The sequence below is a fragment of the Nerophis ophidion genome, linkage group LG10 (genome assembly GCF_033978795.1).
Source record: "Nerophis ophidion isolate RoL-2023_Sa linkage group LG10, RoL_Noph_v1.0, whole genome shotgun sequence".
Taxonomy (NCBI): Eukaryota; Metazoa; Chordata; class Actinopteri; order Syngnathiformes; family Syngnathidae; genus Nerophis; species Nerophis ophidion.
Window position 1 is genome coordinate 5,801,598 of NC_084620.1, and position 24,327 is coordinate 5,825,924.

Sequence of the window (24,327 nt, forward strand, 5' to 3'; positions counted from 1 at the left end):
TTATCTTTCGCCCGTTGTGTTTCACTTATACACAATACTGCTGCTTATACTACATGACTAATTATTTTGTGTTGTTATCAACGGTGACTGATACTTCCCTTCAAGTTCACACATGTGCGCACTCCCACCCTCCTACGTGCCAACAGTCACAGTTTCGCCAACGCAATTTATGGAACACAGGCACACCTGGAAAACTCCTTGAGGGCACAGTGCGCTAGGCCATTTGTACCGTGCTGAAATCAGGCACCATCTCCCCTCACCCCCGCCCTGGCCCCCCCTCACACTGCGTGTTTGTGCTTTGGCATATTTATTTGTACCATTACACTTTCACACTGCTACAGTGCTTTAATTTGATATTACTTTGGCTTATTTCAAGTTGTTCTGATTATATTTATTGTGAAATATGGGGCTTGTCATGAATCCCTCCGGGAGAGGAGCAATTGCAATTATCAAATGACATGCACCACGCAGGTGGTGTTTTTCAACTTTTAGCTCCTTGTATCAATCAATCAATCAATGTTTATTTATATAGCCCCAAATCACAAATGTCTCAAAGGACTGCACAAATCATTACGACTACAGCATCCTCGGAAGAACCCACAAAAGGGCAAGGAAAACTCACACCCAGTGGGCAGGGAGAATTCACATCCAGTGGGACGCCAGTGACAATGCTGACTATGAGAAACCTTGGAGAGGACCTCAGATGTGGGCAACCCCCCCCCTCTAGGGGACCGAAAGCAATGGATGTCGAGCGGGTCTAACATGATACTGTGAAAGTTCAATCCATAGTGGCTCCAAGACAGCAGCGAGAGTCCCGTCCACAGGAAACCATCTCAAGCGGATCAGCAGCGTAGAGATGTCCCCAACCGATACAGGCGAGCGGTCCATCCTGGGTCCCGACGAGCGGTCCATCCTGGGTCTCGACTCTGGACAGCCAGTACTTCATCCATGGTCATCGGACCGGACCCCCTCCACAAGGGAGGGGGGGACATAGGAGAAAGAAAAGAAGCGGCAGATCAACTGGTCTAAAAAGGGAGTCTATTTAAAGGCTAGAGTATACAGATGAGTTTTAAGGTGAGACTTAAATGCTTCTACTGAGGTAGCATCTCGAACTGTTACCGGGAGGGCATTCCAGAGTACTGGAGTCCGAACGGAAAACGCTCTATAGCCCGCAGACTTTTTTTGAGCTCTAGGAATCACTAATAAGCCGGAGTATTTTGAATGCAGATTTCTTGCCGGGACATACGGTACAATACAATCGGCAAGATAGGCTGGAGCTAGACCGTGTAGTATTTTATTCATATTATAAAGTGTGTTGGTTATCGTTCGGGGGGAACTTCACATTTTCTGGAATGTGTTTATTGTTCACAATCCTTACAATGCAAGAAGACATTTGTATGGACCTTTCTTCCCGCATTCTAAATTGTAACTAAAAAATTCCCGCCAAAATGTTGTTGGGCCTGCTATCTGTACCTTGGACCTCTGGCTGTACTTTTCAGATGGTGCCGAATGCATACTTGCCAACCCTCTCGATTTTCCCGGGAGACTCCCGAATTTCAATGCTCCTCTAGAAAATCTCCCAATATTGGGGACCTGCCTTAAAGGCACTGCCTTACCTGAAAAGGAGACTATTATATACATATATGTCTCTGTTATCCATAGGTTTATCTCTAACCCATAAAGTAGGCAGGCACGGTGCTATTTCTCAGCCGGCACGTTAATACACTGACACACAACATCCGGATTCCCATCATGCATTGCTTCAAAACTACGGCAAGTAGTAATGTCCAAAAACATAAACGAGACGAAGCAGAGGAACGAAGAAGAGACATGGCGATGACGAGTAAGACAAAGTACGCTTGCAAGTTCCAAAATGATTGGAAAAAATAATTTCAGTTCATCCAGGACAGCTCAAAGGGGAAGGGGTGTGCTGCCTGAAAATGTTGTAGATCAAACTTCTCCATTGAACACGGTGGCTGAACGGATTATATATATATATATATATGTATATATATATATATAAGAAATACTTGAAAATAAATACACCCCCCGCAACTCCCTCACCCACCGCAACACCCCCACCCCCATCTCCCGAATTCGGAGGTCTCAAGGTTGGCAAGTATGGCCGAATGTACGAATCAGTAGGTTTCAGTTGTAACTGTACAAAAAGAGCTAGAGAACTGACCTAAAAGGTTAGCATGCTTACATTAAAATGCAAATATTTAGCATGTTTGCTTGCTTCGGCATGCTAGCAGTTAGCATATGTCTCACATTTCAAGTAACACGGCTGTAAGGTTTCTGGCTGTGGAAATAGAGAAAAAAGTGTAAAAATAGATGAAAAAGTTAGCATGCTTAAGTTGGCTTGCTAGCATGCCAATGTTAGCACATTAACAGTTAAAGGCCTACTGAAATGAGATTTTCTTATTTAAAAGGGGATAGCAGGTCTATTCTGTGTGTCATACTTGATCTTTTTGCGATATTGCCATATTTTTGCTGAAAAAATTTAGTAGAGAACATCGACAATAAAGTTTGCAACTTTTGGTCACTAATAAAAAAGCCTTGCCTCTACCGGAAGTAGCAGACGATGTGCGCGTGACGTCACTGGTGTGAGGGCTCCTCACATCCTCACATTGTTTATAATGTGAGCCAATAGCAGCAAGAGCTATTTGGACCGAGAAAGCGACGATTTCCCCATTAATTGGAGCGAGGATGAAAGATTTGTGGATGAGGAAAGTTAGAGTGAATCGCTAAAAAATAAATAAAGGTGACGGCTCTAGGCGACGGCAGTGTGAGCGATTAAGATATTAGACACATTTACTCGGATAATTCTGGAAAATCCCTTATCTGCTTATTGTGTTAATAGTGTTTTAGTGAGATTATAAGGTCATACCTGAAAGTCGGATGGCTGCGGTAAATGCCAGTGTCTCTGAGAGGAGCCAAGATCACAGCTGCTGCCTTTTTGACAGCTACAGTAGGAGGTTGCATAATCCACTCAAGTCTCCGGTAAGAGCCGACTTAATATCACAATTTTCCCATCCAAAAACTTGCTGGTTGACGTAGACAAACATGTTCGCTTGACCGCTCTGTGTTAAAGCTTCACAACAAACAAAGAAACACCGGCTGTGTTTCGGTGCTAATGGCAGCTGCAATCCACCGCTTTCCACCAACAGCATTATTCTTTATAGTCTCCATTATTAATTGAACAAATTGCAAGAGATTCAGCAACACGGATGTTCAAATTACTGTGTAATTATGCGATGAAAAGAGACGACTTTTAGCCATGTGTGTTGCTGGGCTAATACGTCCCCTCCCACCCGAGACGTCACAAACACGCGTCATCATACCGTGACGATTTCATCAAGAAACTCCGCGGGAAATTAAAAATTGTAATTTAGTAAACTAAACCGGCCGTATTGGCATGTGTTGCAATGTTAATATTTCATCATTGATATATAAACTATCAGACTGCATGGTCGGTAGTAGTGGGTTTCAGTAGGCCTTTAAAATGCTAACATTTAGCATGTTTGCTAGCGACGGCATGCTATCAGATAGCATGTCTCACATTTCAAGTAACACGGCTGTAAGGTGTATGGCTGTGGAAATAGAGAAAAAAGTGTAAAAATAGATAAAAAAGTTAGCCTGCTTGGGTTGGCTTGCTACCATGCTAATGTTAGCACACTAATTAACAGCTGTCACATACCAAGTTAGATGACTTCAGGTTAAACGGTGGCAAAATTTGCTCAAAAAAGCTCACTCTTTTAATGCTAGCATGCTAACATAAATATGCCAACGGTTTTTCTGCTGCTGAGCAGCATGTGAATGGGCGCTGGCATCGCAGCAGGCCCATAAAAATGGGAGTTTCCAGTCTGCCTCTAAATCATTCCAAATATGCATCCAAAAACCGCAAACAAATACTTTCGTTTTGTAACCCGCATAATAACCAAGCTGTAGCAACATTGTTATTGTAAGAGCGAACACTAAGGAGCAGTTTTACTTGCCCATAGAGACATTAACACTGACATTGCATTAGCAAAAGGAACGCTAGCTGCTGCGTCAACAGCTGAATCGCTTCTGAGTTCGTAATTCACAACACAACGCAATAGGACCTACCATGAATTGATTAACGTGGACCCCGACTTAAAAAAGTTGAAAAACTTATTCGGGTGTTACCATTTAGTGGTCAATTGTACGGAATTTGTACTGTACTGTGCAATCTAGTAATAAAAGTTTCAATCAAAGGACACCAATCTGTGCTGAGTGAAAAACATGAACAATCATATTACAGTATCTGCAAAGTATTAGCCCACATTTCATCTTTTGTTTGTAAACAGCTCGCTCGACAGTTTATGTAGTTGTAATAACAAGCTTGATGTGCAGCAGGTATCATGATCAATAGTCAATCAATCAATCAATCAATGTTTACTTATATAGCCCTAAATCCCTAGTGTCTCAAAGGGCTGCACAAACCACCACGACATCCTCGGTAGGCCCACATAAGGGCAAGGAAAACTCACACCCAGTGGGACGTTGGTGACAATGATGACTATGAGAACCTTAGAGAGGAGGAAAGCAATGGATGTCGAGCGGGTCTAACATGATACTGTGAAAGTTCAATCCACAATGGATCCAACACAGTCGCGAGAGTCCAGTCCAAAGCGGATCCAACACAGCAGCGAGAGTCCCGTTCACAGCGGAGCCAGCAGGAAACCATCCCAAGCGGAGGCGGATCAGCATCGCAGAGATGTCCCCAGCCGATACACAGGCAAGCAGTACATGGCCACCGGATCGGACCGGACCCCCTCCACAAGGGAGAGTGGGACATAGAAGAAAAAGAAAAGAAACGGCAGATCAACTGGTCTAAAAAGGGAGTCTATTTAAAGGCTAGAGTATACAAATGAGTTTTAAGGTGAGACTTAAATGCTTCTACTGAGGTGGCATCTCGAACTGTTACCGGGAGGGCATTCCAGAGTACTGGAGCCCGAACGGAAAACGCTCTATAGCCCGCAGACTTTTTTTGGGCTTTGGGAATCACTAACAAGCCGGAGCCCTTTGAACGCAGATTTCTTGCCGGGACATATGGTACAATACAATCGGCAAGATAGGATGGAGCTAGACCGTGTAGTATTTTATACGTAAGTAGTAAAACCTTAAAGTCACATCTTAAGTGCACAGGAAGCCAGTGCAGGTGAGCCAGTACAGGTGTAATGTGATCAAACTTTCTTGTTCTTGTCTAGTAGCTTACTTCATGGAAAGTTGTCTGCTTGGTCGAGCTGGCCGGGGAAGTATCCAGTTGATTTGGGGTACACAATTTCCCTTGTGGATCATTAAAGTTCGTCTAAGTCTAAGTCTAAACCACTGCAGGGTTTGTTAGTGGAAATGGTAAGTATTTTGTTGTGATAATGTCTTTTTGAGCAGTATCCTCCTCCTTGCCAGATACAAGAAACCATTTCCATCGACTATAGCATTGTGTTACATTGTGTTACATTGTGCCCCTCCGTGCGGCAGAAGCATTCCATTTCTGTTCCACATGTACAACACCAAGTCAAGCCGGTCTTGAATCCCTCTGCTGCCATCTGGTGCAAGATTTCACCGTCTGTGTGTGCACGTTAAGCCTCTAAAACCAGCAGTTCATCTTCCGTATATTCAGGTTCAAAAAGATAAGTTTGTGAATCCTCATTTGTCCAAGAATAGCCGTCTTGGTCGTCCATTAACAAGTCTGCCACGATTAGCTAAAATGTTGTTGACGGATGTAGGAAGTGTGTTGCTATGAGCACTGAAATCAACGCGGCCATTAAATAAGTTCCTGTAATGCTTAGAATTACCAAAATTAGGTAAATATTGTATATATTACATATCGTTATGTCTGTTACTACATTATACATACATGTGTGTGTGTGTATATATCCATCCATTTTCTACCGCTTATTCCCTTTTAGGGGTCGCGGGGGGCGCTGGCGCCTATCTAAGCTACAATCGGGCAGAACGCGGGGTACACCCTGGACAAGTCGCCACCTCATCGCAGGGCCAACACAGATTGACAGACAACATTCACACTCACATTCACACACTAGGGCCAATTTAGTGTTGCCAATCAACCTATCCCCAGGTGCATGTTTTTGGAGGTGGGAGGAAGCCGGAGTACCCGGAGGGAACCCACGCATTCACGGGGAGAACATGCAAACTCCACACAGAAAGATCCCGAGCCTGGCTTTGAACCCAGGACTGCAGGGACTTCGTATTGTGAGGCAGACGCACTAACCCCTCTGCCACCGTGAAGCCTGTGTGTGTATATATATATGTATATATATATATATATATATATATATATATTAGATTAGATAGTACTTTATTTATTCCGTCAGGAGAGTTCCTTCAGGAAAATTAAAATTTTCAGCACAATCCCATTCAAGTTTAGACAAACAATACAGGGAGACAGAACAGGATCGCTGACGGGTCTGCCGGCTTCCAGCGCCCCTTACAAAAAAAATGAGATACAGGTAAACAAGGAGGGGGAATAGAAGATTAAAACAAAAAAAAATAAAAAGAAAAAAAAAATATATATATATATATGTATGTATGTATATGTATGTACAGTATGTATGTATGTATGTATGGATAGATATCAATCAATCATTCAAAGTTTGCTTATATAGCCCTAAATCACAAGTGTCTCAAAGGGCTGCACAAGCCACAATATACGCCACCAAACTTGATTAGTGTGTGCCTCACATTGCCCAATGAGCACTTCCTGTTTTGCTAGGTCACCACCGTGCGAGTGCCTTGGTTCATGCAATTAATATTGCTTCGTCACTTCCGGTTTCTTCTGACCCCAAAAATATTTATATGTATCAAACACATTTTTTGATTGGTATCGATTACGTGTTAACTGCAATATATAGTGATATCGTTTTATGGGCTTATTGGACAGAGTTGTGTGCCATATATTCCTTCTTGCCCACTTGTACATCCTGTGGGGAGCTGTCTTCAAGCTCCAGACCCTCTCCCGTCCCTTCCTTGGGACCCTGTGACTGAGGCCAGGTCTTGCCTCGACCGCAGGGTTCAATTAGTGGCCCACTCTCTACCTCCTTCTGGGTGTTTGTTGTCAGGCTGACTGACATCTTTGTGTGTATGTATATATATATATATATATATATGTGTATATATATATATATATATATATATATATATATATATATATACATATATATATACATATATATACAGTGGGGCAAAAAAGTATTTCGTCAGCCACCGATTGTGCAAGTTCTCCCACTTAAAATGATGACAGAGGTCTGTAATTTTCATCATAGGTACACTTCAACTGTGAGAGACAGAATGTGAAAAACATTTTTTTAAAGAATTTATTTGTAAGATAAGTATTTGGTCAACCATTCAAAGCTCTCACTGATGGAAGGAGGTTTTGGCTCAAAATCTCACGATACATGGCCCCATTCATTCTTTCCTTAACACGGATCAATCGTCCTGTCCCCTTAACAGAAAAACAGCCCCAAAGCCTGATATTTCCACCCCCATGCTTCACAGTAGGTGTGGTGTTCTTGGGATACACCTCAGTATTCTTCTTCCTCCAAACACGACGAGTTCAGTTTATACCAAAAAGTTATATTTTGGTTTCTCTCTAACCAATCCTCTGCTGTATCATCCATGTATCCATTTTGGTATAAACTCAACTCGTCGTGTTTGGAGGACCCCAAAATACTTAAACCCCTTCTCTTTTGACAGAGTCTTGTCCTCTACCTGGACTGTACAAACCATTGGTTTCCTACTGTGAACCATGGCCTCAGATTTGGAGATACCGATAATTTCCGATATTACATTTTAAGCATTTATCGGCTGATAATATCGTCAGGCCAATATTATCGGACATCTATGCGTGGGTTCCCTCCGGGTACTCCGGCTTCCTCCCACTTCCAAAGACATGCACCTGGGGATAGGTTGATTGGCAACACTAAATTGGCCCTAGTGTGTGAATGTGAGTGTGAATGTTGTCTGTCTATCTGTATTGGCCCTGCGATGAGGTGGCGACTTGTACAGGGTGTACCCTGCCTTCCGCCCGATTGTAGCTGAGATAGGCGCCAGCGCCCCCCGCGACCCCGAAAGGGAATAAGCGGTAGGAAATGGATGGATCTAGTTATTATGAATGTGCCTGTTACTAGATGACATACTGTATATACAGTACTTACAGTGTGTATATAAAATAATGATGGAGGTGTTTGGGTGTTTTTTTTAACCGCTTTATAGGCGGAATAGAGCGACTACCCTAGGGTCTATTGTAAGCTGATTTTTGCTCCCATTTATTTTCCGCTTAAATTGCATAAACAAATAAATACATGTGTGTTTGTCTTACGTAAGGATGATAAATGACAGGCAAAATGGGGAAAAAAAATGTGTAGTTCCCCTTCGAGTCAATGGAAAACTTGAACCTTTTGCTAGTTATGAACGTGAACCAACTGGCTTGCAGATGACAAGTTTTACATCTAGCTCATGCGTCATTTAACATAGCTGCCACTTTTCACACCGACTCTCGACCCTAACTATAATCTTCACGTCGATTTGAAGATACCACACACACCCAAACTCAACTTCAGATGTGTGGTTGTGTTTTGGTGACTTGACAGAGAAGACAACAGTCCCGACAACAGTGAGGGTAATTAAACCTGGAAAAACCCTGTACTTTCCTTTCGTTTTTTTTTATTCATGGCCAGTGAAGGACCAATCAGAGCCGGGCACCGCACAAGGGTGGGGTGTCCTGCCCCAGCTTAGCTGAACTAATGAATGAAGGCTTTTAACTCCACACCGCACGTGAACTACAGAAGAGATGGAAAGAATGTCGGTGCTTAATGAGGGGAGGAGAGGGAGGTGAGGCCTTGGGCACAGTTTTCCCAAACATTCGCTTTGCCAAGGTTTACATGTGCAAGCTCGGGCATAAAGGAGCCACCACCTTCGGGCCACACAAAGTCTAACCTACCGATACTAGACTAAACAAGCCTCGGAAACATGTCAACAAGTTGCAAACACCCCTATGTTCATCTCCAGGCAGCTCTTTTTATAAAATAGCAAAATAAAAACAGTTTCAGTTTCAGTTTATTTTCAGTCTAACAAAAACATATTCAAACATAGATCACGATTCAAAAATGAATAACATGACTGAAACAGGCAGAAGCAAAAAAGCTTATATGCCCAACATAAATTTTTTACATTCAATTAAGTTACCTTTTCTAATAATTCTGCAACACAAAAAGAAATATAGTCATTCAGCATCCACATTCAGGCTGCCCCCCAACAAATAATACAAAAATATGTACCTACACACATACACTTTTCTGTAAATAGACAAACATACATACCTTCTAAATACAACATTTAACCAAACAAACATACATTTCTAGTTCACATAACTTTTTAAAATACATTGTGACATGTTCTTTTTGAAATTAAATACTGAGTCACTCATTTTTATTTCTTTACCAACAGAATTCCACAAATTAACACCGAGAACAGATAAACATTTACGTTTAACTAGTCTTGCTTTTGGTAAAATAAACTTAGATTCATCTCTTAGATTGTATTTGCTGGTCTGTAGAGAGAAGTATTTTTGAATTCCTTCTGGAAGAGTATTTATTTTTGCTTTGAACATTATCTGTGTTATTTTATAATAAACAATATCTTGAAATTTCATAAGTTTTGATTTAACAAATAATGGATGGGTATGGTCATAATATCCTGCTTTGTTTATTAGCCGTACAGCTTTTTTTTGCAGCAAAACAATATCATTAGTTATGGTTTTAAAAGTGGTTCCCCAGAGTTCTACACAGTATGTCATGTATGGAAGTATCAAAGTATAATAAATTGTTAACAAAGAATTATAATTAAGTAATTCTTTAGTTTTATACAAAACACCAAGTGTTTTTGATATTTTTGTTTTTATATAATTTACATGTTGTCTCCATGATAATTTATAATCAATTATAACTCCCAAAAACTTAGTATCAAAGACACGCTCAATTTTATCTCCATTTATTTTAATATTTACTTCTTTAGATACCTCAGTTTTGGTACCAAATATCATAAATTTAGTTTTAGCAATATTAAGTGATAATTTATTCATATCAAACCAGTTTTTAAGCACTGTCATTTCTTGTTCTATTTTTACCAAAAGTTCATTAAAAGATTTTCCAGAACAAAGGATAGTTGTATCATCAGCAAACATAAAAAATGTTAAGAAACTTGATGCATCACAAAAATCATTAATGAAAATTGTAAATAACTTAGGACCAATTATAGAACCCTGAGGAATTCCACAAACTATATTTTTAAATCCAGATATTGTATTATCCACCTGAACACATTGTTTTCTATTTTCTAGATAGCTCTTGATCCAGGACAGAGCTGGCCCTCGGATGCCGTACTTATCCAACTTATTTATTAACTGTCTGTGGTCAATGGTATCGAAGGCCTTTTTTAAATCAGTATAGATGGCTATTGTAAATTCATCATTATCCATAGCAGTACTAACCTTCTCTAGCATATGCATTACTGCATACGTAGTTGTTCGATTTTCCCTAAAACCATACTGCTGCTGCTTAAGCAAGGTGTTTTTTTCCAGAAAATTATTTAACTGTTTTGTAAAAACAGTGACATGACTCTTCTTGTCTTTTATTTTTAAGAGAGCATAAGCATTTGTACAATTTGACAACGTAGTCCGGCCTAAAACACACAAGGGACGTTGACCATTGTCACGGTTTTGATTGATTGATTAAAACTTTTATTAGTAGATTGCACAGTTCAGTGCATATTCCGTACAATTGACCACTAAATGGTAACACCCCAATAAGTTTTTCAACTTTTTTAAGTCGGGGTCCACGTTAATCAATTCATGGTAAGCGGTGAAGCTGATATAGGTTGCAACAGAAAGCTGTTTATTTGTATTTTATTGTACTCAGAGGTAGGCGAAAAATAGACTCAAGTAAAAGTAGTATTACTTTAGATCAGTGGTTCTCAACCTTTTTTCAGTGATGTACCCCCTGTGAGAATTGTTTTAATTCAAGTACCCTATAATCAGATCAAAGCATTTTTGGTTGAAAAAAGAGATAAAAAAGTAAAATACAGCACTATGTCATCAGTTTCTGATTTATTAAATTGTATAAGAGTGCAAAATATTGCTCATTTGTAGTGGTGTTTCTTGTACTATTTGGAAAAAAATATATAAAAATAACTAAAAACTTGTTGAAAAATAAACAAGTGATTCATTTATAAATAAAGATTTCTACACATAGAAGTAATCATCAACTTAAAGCGCCCTCTTTGGGGATTGTAATAGAGATCCATCTGGATTCATCAACTTCATTCTAAACATTTCTTCACAAAAAAATAAATCTTTATCATCAATATTTATGAAACATGTCCAAAAAAATCTAGCTGTCAACACTGAATATTGCATTGTTGCATTTTTTTTTCACAGTTTATGAACTTATATTCGTATTTTCTTGAAATATTATTCAATAAATATATTTATAAAGGATTTTTGAATTGTTGCTATTTTTAGAATATTTAAAAAAAATCTCACGTACCCCTTGGCATACCTTCAAGTACCCCCAGCGGTACGCGTACCCCCATTTGAGAACCACTGCTCTAGACCAGTGGTCTTCAAAGTGTGCCGCCTGCAGCATATTGTCGAATGAAAACAAACAATAACACAACAGTAAAAATATAACAAAAAACGATGTTATGTAATGAGAAAAAGACACATTTCTGATACTAATACATATTAATAATATGCTTGGCCACTTTTAAAACAATGCTGATACTAAGTTTTCAAATATATTTCATGTCTGTTTTTTGCCATTTTTGGGGGGGACAAAATATCAATCACATGCTGTAATTTTTTAGTTTGTGTTTTTCAACCTTTTTTGAGCCAAAGCACATGTTTTTACAAAAACAAAATACGGAGGCACACCACCAGCAGAAAATGTTCTAAAATGAAACTCCACCAGGCCATCGTGCCTTATTTTGAGTCTGTTGTTGTTTTACTGTGTGTAGTGCTTTAGTTCCTGTCTTGTTATTTTGGTGACCCTTCCTTCCTGTTTTGTTGTTTGTTTTCCTGTCGCAGCTTCACGCCTTCTTTTGAGTGCTATTGCCTGACATGCTTTGTGTTAGCAATCGAGACTATTTTAAGTTGTGCGTACGCTATCCTTCTTTGTGGGGGACATTGTTAATTGTCATGTCATGTACGGATGTACTGTGTGGACGCTATCTCCGCTCCACACGCTGTTAAGTCTTTGCTGTCGTCCAGCATTCTGTTTTTGTTTACCTTGCCGCAAGTTCAGTTTTGCTTTCGTTTTGCATAGCCATCCCTAAGTTTCAGTGCCTTTTCCTTTCCCCTTTGTTCATTTTTGGTTTAATCATTTAATACCATTTTACCTGCACGCCGAACAGTGGTTCTTAACCTTGTTGGAGGTACCAAACTCCACCAGTTTCATTCATATGCGCATTCACCAAAAAGTAAGATGTTTTTTTTCTTTTCAAATTCAAGACAAAGATATAGGTTTTTGGTAACACTTTAGTATGGGGAATATATTCTAAGTAACAAAGACTTCATTTAAAGTTATTTAGACTCTAGGGGAACATTGAGTCCGAGTGGACCATGTTCCGCACCTCTATTGTCGAGGCGGCAGATCGGAGCTCTGGCCGCAAGGTAGTTGGTGCCTGTCGGGGCGGCAATCCTAAAACCCCTTGGTGGGCACCAGCGGTGAGGGATGCCGTCAAGCTGAAGAAGGAGTCCTATCGGCTCATAGGACTCCGGATGCAGTGGACAGGTACCGACAGGCCAAGCGGTGTGCAGCTTCAGCGGTCGCGGAGGCAAAAACTCGGACATGGGAAGAGTTCGGGGAAGCCATGGAAAACGACTTCCGGACGGCTTCGAAGCGATTCTGGACCACCGTCCGCCGCCTCAGGAAGGGGAAGCAGTGCACTATCAACACCGTGTATGGTGCGGATGGTGTTCTGCTGACCTCGACTGCGGATGTTGTGGATAGGTGGAAGGAATACTTCGAAGACCTCCTCAATCCCACCAACACGTCTTCCTATGAGGAAGCAGTGCCTGGGGAATCTGTGGTGGACTCTCCTATTTCTGGGGCTGAGGTCGCTGAGGTAGTTAAAAAGCTCCTCGGTGGCAAGGCCCCAGGGGTGGACGAGATCCGCCCGGAGTTCCTTAAGGCTCTGGATGCTGTGGGGCTGTCTTGGTTGACAAGACTTTGCAGCATTGCGTGGACATCGGGGGCGGTACCTCTGGATTGGCAAACCGGGGTGGTGGTTCCTCTCTTTAAGAAGGGGGACCGGAGGGTGTGTTCCAACTATCGTGGGATCACACTCCTCAGCCTTCCCGGTAAGGTTTATTCAGGTGTACTGGAGAGGAGGCTACGTCGGATAGTCGAACCCCGGATTCAGGAGGAACAGTGTGGTTTTCGTCCTGGTCGTGGAACTGTGGACCATATTCTAAATCACCTTTTTTTATTTTACCATTGGAAGGTTGGGTTTGCTCTCTCTGAGTGTTTTTCAAGTTTCTTCAAAGGTTCGACCTTTTCGTCTGAGTTTACCTGAGTTTACAGGTACATAAACACCTGCATAATTCGCTTGGGAAATTAAAGGACTTTACGCTAAACGGTGGTTTAAAAAACAGGAGACTTTTATTGTCAGGAAAGCATAACAGGGTCGTCACAACATGTCGTTAAACACTCGCACAATTTGAGGAAAGCTGTTAAGATTATTCTGCGGCCTCATAACACGAGTGACCTCACCTCACCGGGCCGGTTCACGGGCGTGACTCAAACAGGAAAGTAACTTTCCTGCCGTCCCTCCCCTCTCTTTTTATTTGAGCTTAACTCTTGCTCAACTTCAGTTCCACGACAACATTCCAGTATTCTACACTTTCACATGTGCTCCCCTTTGTAAACAAAAGTCGCAGTACTGTCAAATTGCACTTTGTAGATTGGAGCTCATATTCTATATGGTTGTTGTGTATGTAATCATGTCTGTGTATTTATAGAGCCGACATCTGAGATGGCGGGCGACGACCAGCTGAGCCACAAAGAGACGAGTGACGTCCGCCTTTTGGAAGGCTGATTTGACCGACATTTACCAATTACAGGACTGCAGGAATAAGGTACAATTTTGATGATTGACAGGTAAATGATTTGTTTTTTGACCCCCCCCCCCCCCCCAAAAAATATCCCCAAGTTTTGTATGTAGACTCGGTTATTTTACGGCCTAACATCGTTCAGAACAAAACCTTTAAGGATGTCCAGATACAACTTTTTCACTCCTGGCACGATACCAATACAGGAGCTTGAATATCAACAGATACGATATTATTCCAATATGATATTAACAGGAATCACACATGCTTTTATCATTTTGTGGTGTGCAATGTTAGAATAGGTTTCATCCAGTGAAATTAGTCAAAGAGAGAACAATGGTAGGTACGAAAACACTAACCTATCTATTATCAATCGTCAAGAATGGACTTATACTGTCTTTAAGTTGAATTGGAGTGGTAATTGCTTATTGCCTACACCTAGTGGTCGCAATATTTAATCAAGTTAATCCTGTGATGATTGATTGATTGATTGATTGATACTTTTATTAGTAGATTGCACAGTACAGTACATATTCCGTACAATTGACCACTAAATGGTAACACCCGAATAAGTTTTTCAACTTGTTTAAGTCGGGGTCCACGTTAATCAATTCATGGTACAAATATATACTATCAACATAATACAGTCATCACACAAGTTAATCATCATAGTATGTACATTGAATTATTTACATTATTTACAATCCGGGGGGTGGGTGGGGAGCTTTGGTTGATATCAGAACTTCGGTCATCAACAATTGCATCAACAGAGAAATGTGGACATTGAAACAGTGTAGGTCTTATTTAGTAGGATATGTACAGCCAGCAGAGAACATAGTGAGTTCACATAGCATAAGAACAATTAAGTACATTAGAAGTACATTTGAGTTGTTTATAATCCGGGGAGATGGGATGTGAATGGAGGAGGGTATTAGTAAAGTGTTGAAGTTGCCTGGAGGTGTTGTTTTAGAGCGGTTTTGAAGGAATATAGAGATGCACTTACTTTTATACCTGTTGGGAGTGCATTCCACATTGATGTGGCATAGAAAGAGAAGTAAGTCGAATGATGCGGACACATTTGTTACTGGATGCTGCTTTCTAATACTTTTCTGCCTTGGAGAGTTTTTATGTTCAAGTAATATGCAACTATGATTATTTCATACTTGATTATATTGACAAATGTGATGTTTTAGACTGCAATATTGTTTAATCAAAGACACTTATTATATATATCTAGCCTGTGTGCTATTGTGTGCTTAGCTGTTGTGCAGCTGCGAGATCCTCGTAGCCTTTAGCCTACCATGTTTTCCTTTTTAGTAAATGTTTGTACACCTTCAACACAATATGAAGTACTATACCGTACTGTGTATATTGTGTGTATTATTGCTGACACCTCGTGGCAGCAACAATTAATCAAGTCACTCTCATGATGAAGTAAGTTGATTGATGCAGACACGTTCGTTACTGGATACGGCTTCGTACACCTTGAACACAATATGAAGTACTATACAGTACTGTGTGTATTGTGTGTATTATTGCAGACACCTAGTGACCGTAGCAATTAATCAAATTAATCTCATGAGGAATGAAGTAAGTTGATTGATGCGGACACGTGTGTTACTGGATACTGCTTTCTAATACACTTCTACCTTGGAGAGTTTTTATGTTAAAGTAATATGCAACTATGATTAGTTCATACTTGATTATATTGACAAATGTCATGTTTTAGACTGGAATTTTGTTCAATTAAAGGCCTTGTGAAACCCACTACTACCGACCACGCAGTCTGATAGTTTATATATCAATGATGAAATATTAACATTGCAACACATGCCAATACGGCCTTTTTAGTTTAGTAAATTACAATTTTAAATTTCCCGCGGAGTTTCCTGTTGAAAACGTTGCGGAATGATGACGCATGTTTGTGACGTTATTGGTTGGAAGGGACATATTAACCCAGCACCACTAACGGCTAAAAGTTGTCTCTGTTCATCACGCAATTACACAGTATTTTGGACATCTGTGTTGCTGAATCTTTTGCAATTTGTTCAATTATTAATGGAGAAGTCAAAGTAGAAAGATGGAGGTGGGAAGCTTTTAGCCTTTAGCCACACAAACACATGGTGTTTCCTTGTTTAAAATTCCCGGAGGTGAAGCTTTACTATGGATCAGAGCGGTCAAGCGAACATGGATCCCGACCAAATGTCAACCGGCAGTTTTCGGTGAGAAAATTGTGGAAATAAGTCGCCTCTTACCGGAGATCAGCGGAGCCAGCGTCCTCCTGCAGCTGCCGTGACTTCTCTCAGAGACTCTGGCGTCAAAACACCCGTGGCCACACCTTTCCGACTTTAAGGTACTATTTCAATCAATCAATCAATGTTTATTTATATAGCCATAAATCACAAATGTCTCAAAGGACCCCCCCCCCCCCCCTCTAGGGGACCGAAAGCAATGGATGTCGAGCGGGTCTAACATGATACTGTGAAAGTTCAATCCATAGTGGCTCCAACACAGCCGCGAGAGTTCAGTTCAAAGCGGATCCAAGACATCAAAGCTCTCACTGATGGAAGGAGGTTTTGGCTCAAAATCTCACGATACATGGCCCCATTCATTCTTTCCTTAACATGGATCAATCGTCCTGTCCCCTTAGCAGAAAAACAGCCCCAAAGCATGATGTTTCCACCCCCATGCTTCACAGTAGGTGTGGTGTTCTTGGGATGCAACTCAGTATTCTTCTTCCTCCGTACACGACGAGTTGAGTTTATACCAAAAAGTTCTATTTTGGTTTCATCTGACCAATCCTCTGCTGTATCATCCATGTATCCATTTTGGTACAAACTCAACTGGTCGTGTTTGGAGGAAGAAGAATACTGAGTTAGTTGCATCCCAAGAACACCATACCTACTGTGAAGCATGGGGGTGGAAACATCATGCTTTGGGGCTGTTTTTCTGCTAAGGGGACAGGACGATTGATCCGTGTTAAGGAAAGAATGAATGGGGCCATGTATCGTGAGATTTTGAGCCAAAACCTCCTTCCATCAGTGAGAGCTTTGAATGGTTGACCAAGTACTTATTTTCCACCATAATTTACAAATAAATTATTTAAAATTCCTACGATGTGAATTCTTGGATTTGTTTTCACATTCTGTCTCTCACAGTTGAAGTGTACCTATGATGAAAATTACAGACCTCTGTCATCATTTTAAGTGGGAGAACTTGCACAATCGGTGGCTGACTAAATACTTTTTTGCCCCACTGTAACTTAATAAAGTGAGCTCTACATGTTTATTTTGTGTGTTGTGTTGTGTGACATTAACGTTTGAGCAACGTTAAGTTATTGATATATTGCTATTGCTTTGCACTATTTCGAGACGTCATTAATGGAGTCCGTGTCGCTGCTGTTGTCTAGCAGTTCAGTGACAATTCCTGCTTTCCTGAAATCATGTCTCTCCATAGGAGCCATTTTGGGGTCTTTACATAAACACACAAATGGAAATGAAATCGGCACACCTGGCACAGTCATATATCCCTACGGGTAAAAAAGGAGTCGGTGGCTGCTTACCGTAGTTGTGAGACCTGTTGTGGCTCCATATATAAGGCGCACCGGATTATAACGCGCGCTGTCAGCTTTTGAGAAAATTGCAGGTTTTTAGGTGTGCCTTATTGTGTGAAAAATACTTTTACTGTGACGTGAAGCACCTCTTTCACTTCTTCTCTGTGATGCTAATCCTCCCAAGTTCCCCAGACATTTTTTGTAACGAGAGCCGATTTGTCATGTCTGTGTGTGTCGGTTGCAAGAGTTTTGTGCTGTGACACATTGCAAGTTCCCTGCACTCATGCACTGACTTTTCCCCAGTGGAAAGGCGAAGTTGGGCTGAGTCATTAGTCGCCCACTCGCACACATTGCACAGTGTTTGCAGCTCGCCAGTGCTATGTAGAAACATGTGAGATTGGATGGAAATTATATGGCGGCTTCACACACTTTGATCTGGGAGAGCAGCTTGGCCCATGTCACCAGAAATTGGACTGTGAGGCGGTCCCTGCGCGATAAAGCCCAGGGACCGAGATTAACGCAACACGATAGGCCGCCGAGAGTGAATGTTTAACGCAGTGTGGCTGAGGGTTTATTTCGAGAGGAGATGTAATGGACACGGCAGAGTGCGATGAGGAAAAGTCTCGAGTGTCTGGAATTCAATTACAGTCGACTTTCACCTTTTGTTATCTTGACAAATGTGTTCTCTTATATTAAAAATGGAGTAGAAGGAGACTTGTAATAAGCTTAGAGACTTCAAGACCAAATTCTAGTCAAAGAGCCTTTAAATGAAAGAAGGGCTCTGCAGCGTAAAACACTAGGAATGCTTAAATGATGTCTCAGTGAGTGTATGGCACAGTCACTAGCTGTATAGATACTGTTACTCTCTCATAATAGTCGTCTGCCTTCTACTGGATTATAAAAGTCATTACATTTTACCTGCAAATAAAATGAAGAGATAGCAAATATAATTGTTTGTTTTTCAACTGTGCAGAAAGGTATATGAAACACACAACTCTTGTCAATGAGTGAACATGTAACATATTTGGCGCTTAGGACATTTTCCTTCTTCTTATTTCCATATAAAACAGGTGACATTATAGCTCAGGGGCCACATGGAGGGAAATCTGTGCACACAGGGACCAGACTAATAAAATCATGGCATTGAAACTAAAAAAATAAAGACAACTTCAGATTGTTTTCTTTGTCTTACTTTGGCCAAAAACAGAACAAACACATTCTGAGAATATTACAATAAAAATATAGAAAAAAAATACCAGCAGCAGTAAAGTTTAGATCCATGAAGGAAAGAAGAAAGTGAATGAATGTTTATAAGTGAATACATTTACAAATGCATATATATTTTTTTCAATCAATCAATCAATCAATGTTTATTTATATAGCCCCAAATCACAAATGTCTCAGAGGACTGCACAAATCATTACGACTACAACATCCTCGGAAGAACCCACAAAAGGGCAAGGAAAACTCACACCCTGTGGGCAGGGAGAATTCACATCAAGTGGGACGCCAGTGACAATGCTGACTATGAGAAACCTTGGAGAGGACCTCAGATGTGGGCAACCCCCCCCCCTCTAGGGGACCGAAAGCAATGGATGTCGAGCGGGTCTAACATGATACTGTGAAAGTTCAATCCATAGTGGCTCCAACACAGCCGCGAGAGTTCAGTTCAAGCGGATCCAAGACAGCAGCGAGAGTCCCGTCCACAGGAAACCATCTCAAGCGGATCAGCAGCGTAGAGACGTCCCCAACCGATACAGGCGAGCGGTCCATCCTGGGTCCCGACGAGCGGTCCATCCTGGGTCTCGACTCTGGACAGCCAGTACGTCATCCATGGTCTTTTGTGCTATTTTCTTTTTAATGAATCAAATAAACTTTATGACAACTTTTTTTCCTGAACACAATATAGAATGTGAGATATGACGGGACAATGCACACATTTATCATTTGTTTTTAAAAGGGTTACAAATAAGTGGACTCCAAAAATGTACTGCGTGACCCCATGTTTATGACTTGATGGGGTCCCTGGCGCCCCATTTTGAGTATTCCTAGCGCCGACACTGATGGAGTATTGGTGCGTGAAAAAACAGCAGCAGGCGGCTGTGTCCTGCGGGCCTCTTCTAATACTAATCAAATATAATCAATATCATCATATTGTGGTTGTGACAGGGGCGTGATTAAGAGGGGAGGAGTATATATATACAGTATATATAAGAAATACTTGACTTTCAGTGAATTCTACCTATATATATATATCTATATATTTATTTTATTATATAAATAAATATATACAGTGTATATATATATATATATATATATATATATATAAATAAGAGAAATACTTGAATTTCAGTGTTCTTTTATTTACACATATACACACACATAACACTCATCTACTCATTGTTTAGTTAAGGGTTGAATCGTCTATCCTTGTTCCATTCTCTGTCACTATTTTTCTAACCATGCTCTGATGATGCATTGCTGTGTGGCACGCACAAAAGTGCTTTCATCAAATGCACTAGAGTCTGGAATCTTCCATCTCTCCCTAGCATGGCCCAAAGCGTACAGTAGATGGCAGTCTAGTCCTATTTAAGAGTGTCACAACATTGCTGTTTACGGCAGACGAACTGCTTTACGGTAGACGAAAACGTGACTGCTGTTGTTGTGTGTTGTTACCGCGCTGGGAGGACGTTAATGAAACTGCCTACAATAAACCCACATAAGAAACCATGAACTCTCCCTCAATCATTTTACAGTTATAACGTCATTGGGCAGGGACGCTGTTTATATTGTGGGAAAGCGGAGGTGAAAACAGGATGTCGTCACGTCACTCAGGTCCGCATGGAGCTTGAGGGGGCGTGGCCTCCAGCTCCGCCTGATTTTCGGGAGAAAATTTGTCCTGGGAGGTTTTCAGGAGAGGCGCTGAATTTCGGGTGTCTTCAGGAAAATCCGGGAGGGTTGGCAAGTATGACTACTCAGGACCTTCGTATTGTTAGGCACATGCACTAACCGCTGTTCCACCGTGCTGCCTCATGCAAATATTAAATACACAAATAATCTTTGTCTCAACAAAAAAAGGGTTCAAGATGATCATAATTCTTGTTCTGTGTACTTTGTGAACACTTGTAGTTTGAACAGTCTCTTAAACTGAATCATCTTTGGTTAATCCGTTCCATAATTTAATTCCGCCTATTGATATACTAGAAGTTTTAAGTGTTGTACGCACATACAGCTGTTTTAAATCAGATTTTCCTCTAAGTCATATTTACACTATTCAAAGATCCTCTATTTAACATTTCATATAAGATCAGGTCCTTTGTTGTTCTTGCTTGTAAAATCAAATTATATTATGTTCCCTGATTAGGTTTTTATCGTCTCGTGTTCTCTGGAATCCTGTCTGGCCGCCATCTAACAGTGCCAAAGCCCAGCAGATAGGTGTACTGATCTTATCGTTTTATGAAGCCTTATCAAAGTCTTTGAAATGTGGCCTCTCTTCGTCTACGTCTCTAGGAGAGAACAATTTAGAGAGTTCTGGAACGTGTGTGTGTGTGTGTGTGTCATTGACGGCGCTACCTCCAGTACGTGACTCATGCTCCAGGCAGCTCCTAAAACAGCTGGGGGATCAAACCCAGCAGTCCTCGCCTACACCAGCTGCCATTCAGGACAAACCATGAAGGTTTCCGATAGCATCTGGTTAGAGGGCTGCTCTTTATCGATCAACATCTGTTGAATGTGTGGCATAAAAGACAGCATTGTTTACCCAATATTGCTTAGCTAAAGCTTTGCGATATTCCAATGTGATAACGATATTGGATTATTGATTATTGGTTGATACCAATATTGATCTAATGAGTTATAATGTGGAATGTTGGAAACAGGTTTGATTAAGGGACGGCGTGGCGCAGTGGCAGAGTGGCCGTGCACAACCCGAGGGTCACTGGTTCAAATCCCACCTAGAACCAACCTCGTCACGTCCGTTGTGTCCTGAGCAAGACACTTCACCCTTGCTCCTGATGGTTGCTGGTTGGCGCCTTGCATGGCAGCTCCCTCCATCAGTGTGTGAATGTGTGTGTGAATGGATAAATGTGGAAGTAGTGTCAAAGCGCTTTGAGTACCTTGAAGGTAGAAAAGCGCTATACAAGTACAACCCATTTATTAAGGGGAAATTATTTAAACACAGAATGGTAGTTATTGGGGGGGGACGGCGTGGCGCAGTGGGAGAGTGGCCGTGCGCAACCCGAGGGTCCCTGGTTCAAATCCCACCTAGTACCAACTTCGTCACGTCCGTTGTGTCCTGAGCAAGACACTTCACCCTTGCTCCTGATGGGTGCTGGTTGGCGCCTTGCATGGCAGCTCCCTCCATCAGTGTGTGAATGTGTGTGTGAATGGGTAAATGTGGAAGTAGTGTCAAAGCGCTTTGAGTACCTTGAAGGTAGAAAAGCGCTATACAAGTACAACCCATTTATTAAAAACATCCATCCATCCATTTCTACCGCTTATCCCTTTTGGGGTCGCTGGTGCCTATCTCAGCTACAATCGGGCGGAAGGCGGGGTAAAAACATTAACTTATTTATTAATAACTGTCTCGAATGAACTTATGCCGTCTTTAAATGGAAGTGGATTGGCAATTGCTTTTTTTGCCAACACCATGTGGCCACAATAATAATTCAAGGATTTTATATAGTACATTTCTAAACACCCAAAGCGCTTTAAAATGCGAAGCGTTATTAATTTACTCCACATTTACACCCCGATGTGGTAAGCTATGTCTATTTGCACCGGTGGACTCTCTGACGACCAGCATAATTCCATAAGCTCATGACGCAATGAGTTGAAGTGAAGTGAAGTGAATTGTATTTATATAGCGCTTTTTCTCTAGTGACTCAAAGCGCTTTACATAGTGAAACCCAATATCTAAGTTACATTTAAACCAGTGTGGGTGGCACTGGGAGCAGGTGGGTAAAGTGTCTTGCCCAAGGACACAACGGCAGTGACTAGGATGGCGGAAGCGGGGATCGAACCTGCAACCCTCAAGTTGCTGGCATGGCCGCTCTACCAACCGAGCTATACCGCCCGTTGAATGATGCAGACACGTTTGTTACTGGATACATTCTAATACAGGTCTGCTTCGTATGTGAAAGTAATAGTGCTGTACGGTATACTGCTACTGATCATATTAGTAATAATTTAATCATATAATATTAGTATATTATTATCAATAATATTAATACTAGTTATTATTAATAATATTAATAATGGTAATAATAACCATTGTTTTATATTGTATATATTATATGAAAATATAATATATTATAATATATCAGTATACATCCTATACAGTATATATAATATGTAAATAGTACATATGTTATATTTTATATTGCTACTACGGTACATTTTTAGTTTACTTAATACCTGCATTATCCTATCCATCCTTACACTTTCCATCCTTTGTAACTGAGCTACTGTTTGGAACAATTTCCCTTGTGGATCATTCAATCAATCAGTCAATCAATGTTTACTTATATAGCCCTAAATCACTAGTGTCTCAAATGGCTGCACAAACCACTACGACATCCTCGGTAGGCCCACATAAGGGCAAGGAAAAACTCACACCCAGTGGGACGTCGGTGACAATGATGACTATGAGAACCTTGGAGAGGAGGAAAGCAATGGATGTCGAGCGGGTCTAACATGATACTGTGAAAGTTCAATCCATAATGGATCCAACACAGTCGCGAGAGTCCAGTCCAAAGCGGATCCAACACAGCAGCGAGAGTCCCGTTCACAGCAGAGCCAGCAGGAAACCATCCCAAGCGGAGGCGGATCAGCAGCGCAGAGATGTCCCCAGCCGATACACAGGCGAGCAGTACATGGCCACCGGATCGGACCGGACCCCCTCCACAAGGGAGAGTGGGACATAGAAGAAAAAGAAAAGAAACGGCAGATCAACTGGTCTAAAAAGGGAGTCTATTTAAAGGCTAGAGTATACAAATGAGTTTTAAGGTGAGACTTAAATGCTTCTACTGAGGTGGCATGTCGAACTGTTACCGGGAGGGCATTCCAGAGTACTGGAGCCCGAAATGAAAACGCTCGGTTGGGGACATCTCTACGCTGCTGATCCGCTTGAGATGGTTTCCTGTGGACGGGACTCTCGCTGCTGTCTTGGATCCGCTTGAACTGAACTCTCGCGGCTGTGTTGGAGCCACTATGGATTGAACTTTCACAGTATCATGTTAGACCCGCTCGACATCCATTGCTTTCGGTCCCCTAGAGAGGGGGGGTTGCCCACATCTGAGGTCCTCTCCAAGGTTTCTCATAGTCAGCATTGTCACTGGCGTCCCACTGGATGTGAATTCTCCCTGCCCACTGGGTGTGAGTTTTCCTTGCCCTTTTGTGGGTTCTTCCGAGGATGTTGTAGTCGTAATGATTTGTGCAGTCCTTTGAGACATTTGTGATTTGGGGCTATATAAATAAACATTGATTGATTGATTGAATAATCCTCCTTTGCAGAAAATAAAAAAACATTTTTTACAGTTATTGTTATGGTAAATGGTAAATACTTGTATAGCGCTTTTCTACCTTTTTTTAAGGAACCCAAGGCACTTTGACACTATTTCCA

At 41.2% G+C, this 24,327-nt stretch overlaps 1 long non-coding RNA gene across 2 annotated transcripts in view; it reads left to right on the forward strand.

Moving 5' to 3' along the window:
* The window catches only part of LOC133560087 (uncharacterized), a 255,849-nt gene that overhangs the window by 128,486 nt on the left and 103,036 nt on the right, over positions 1–24,327 (forward strand). For both annotated transcript variants that reach the window (XR_009808383.1, XR_009808382.1), the window contains exon 4: positions 14,063–14,179. This is a non-coding gene — a long non-coding RNA (uncharacterized LOC133560087). The remainder of the gene's footprint in view (positions 1–14,062; positions 14,180–24,327) is intronic.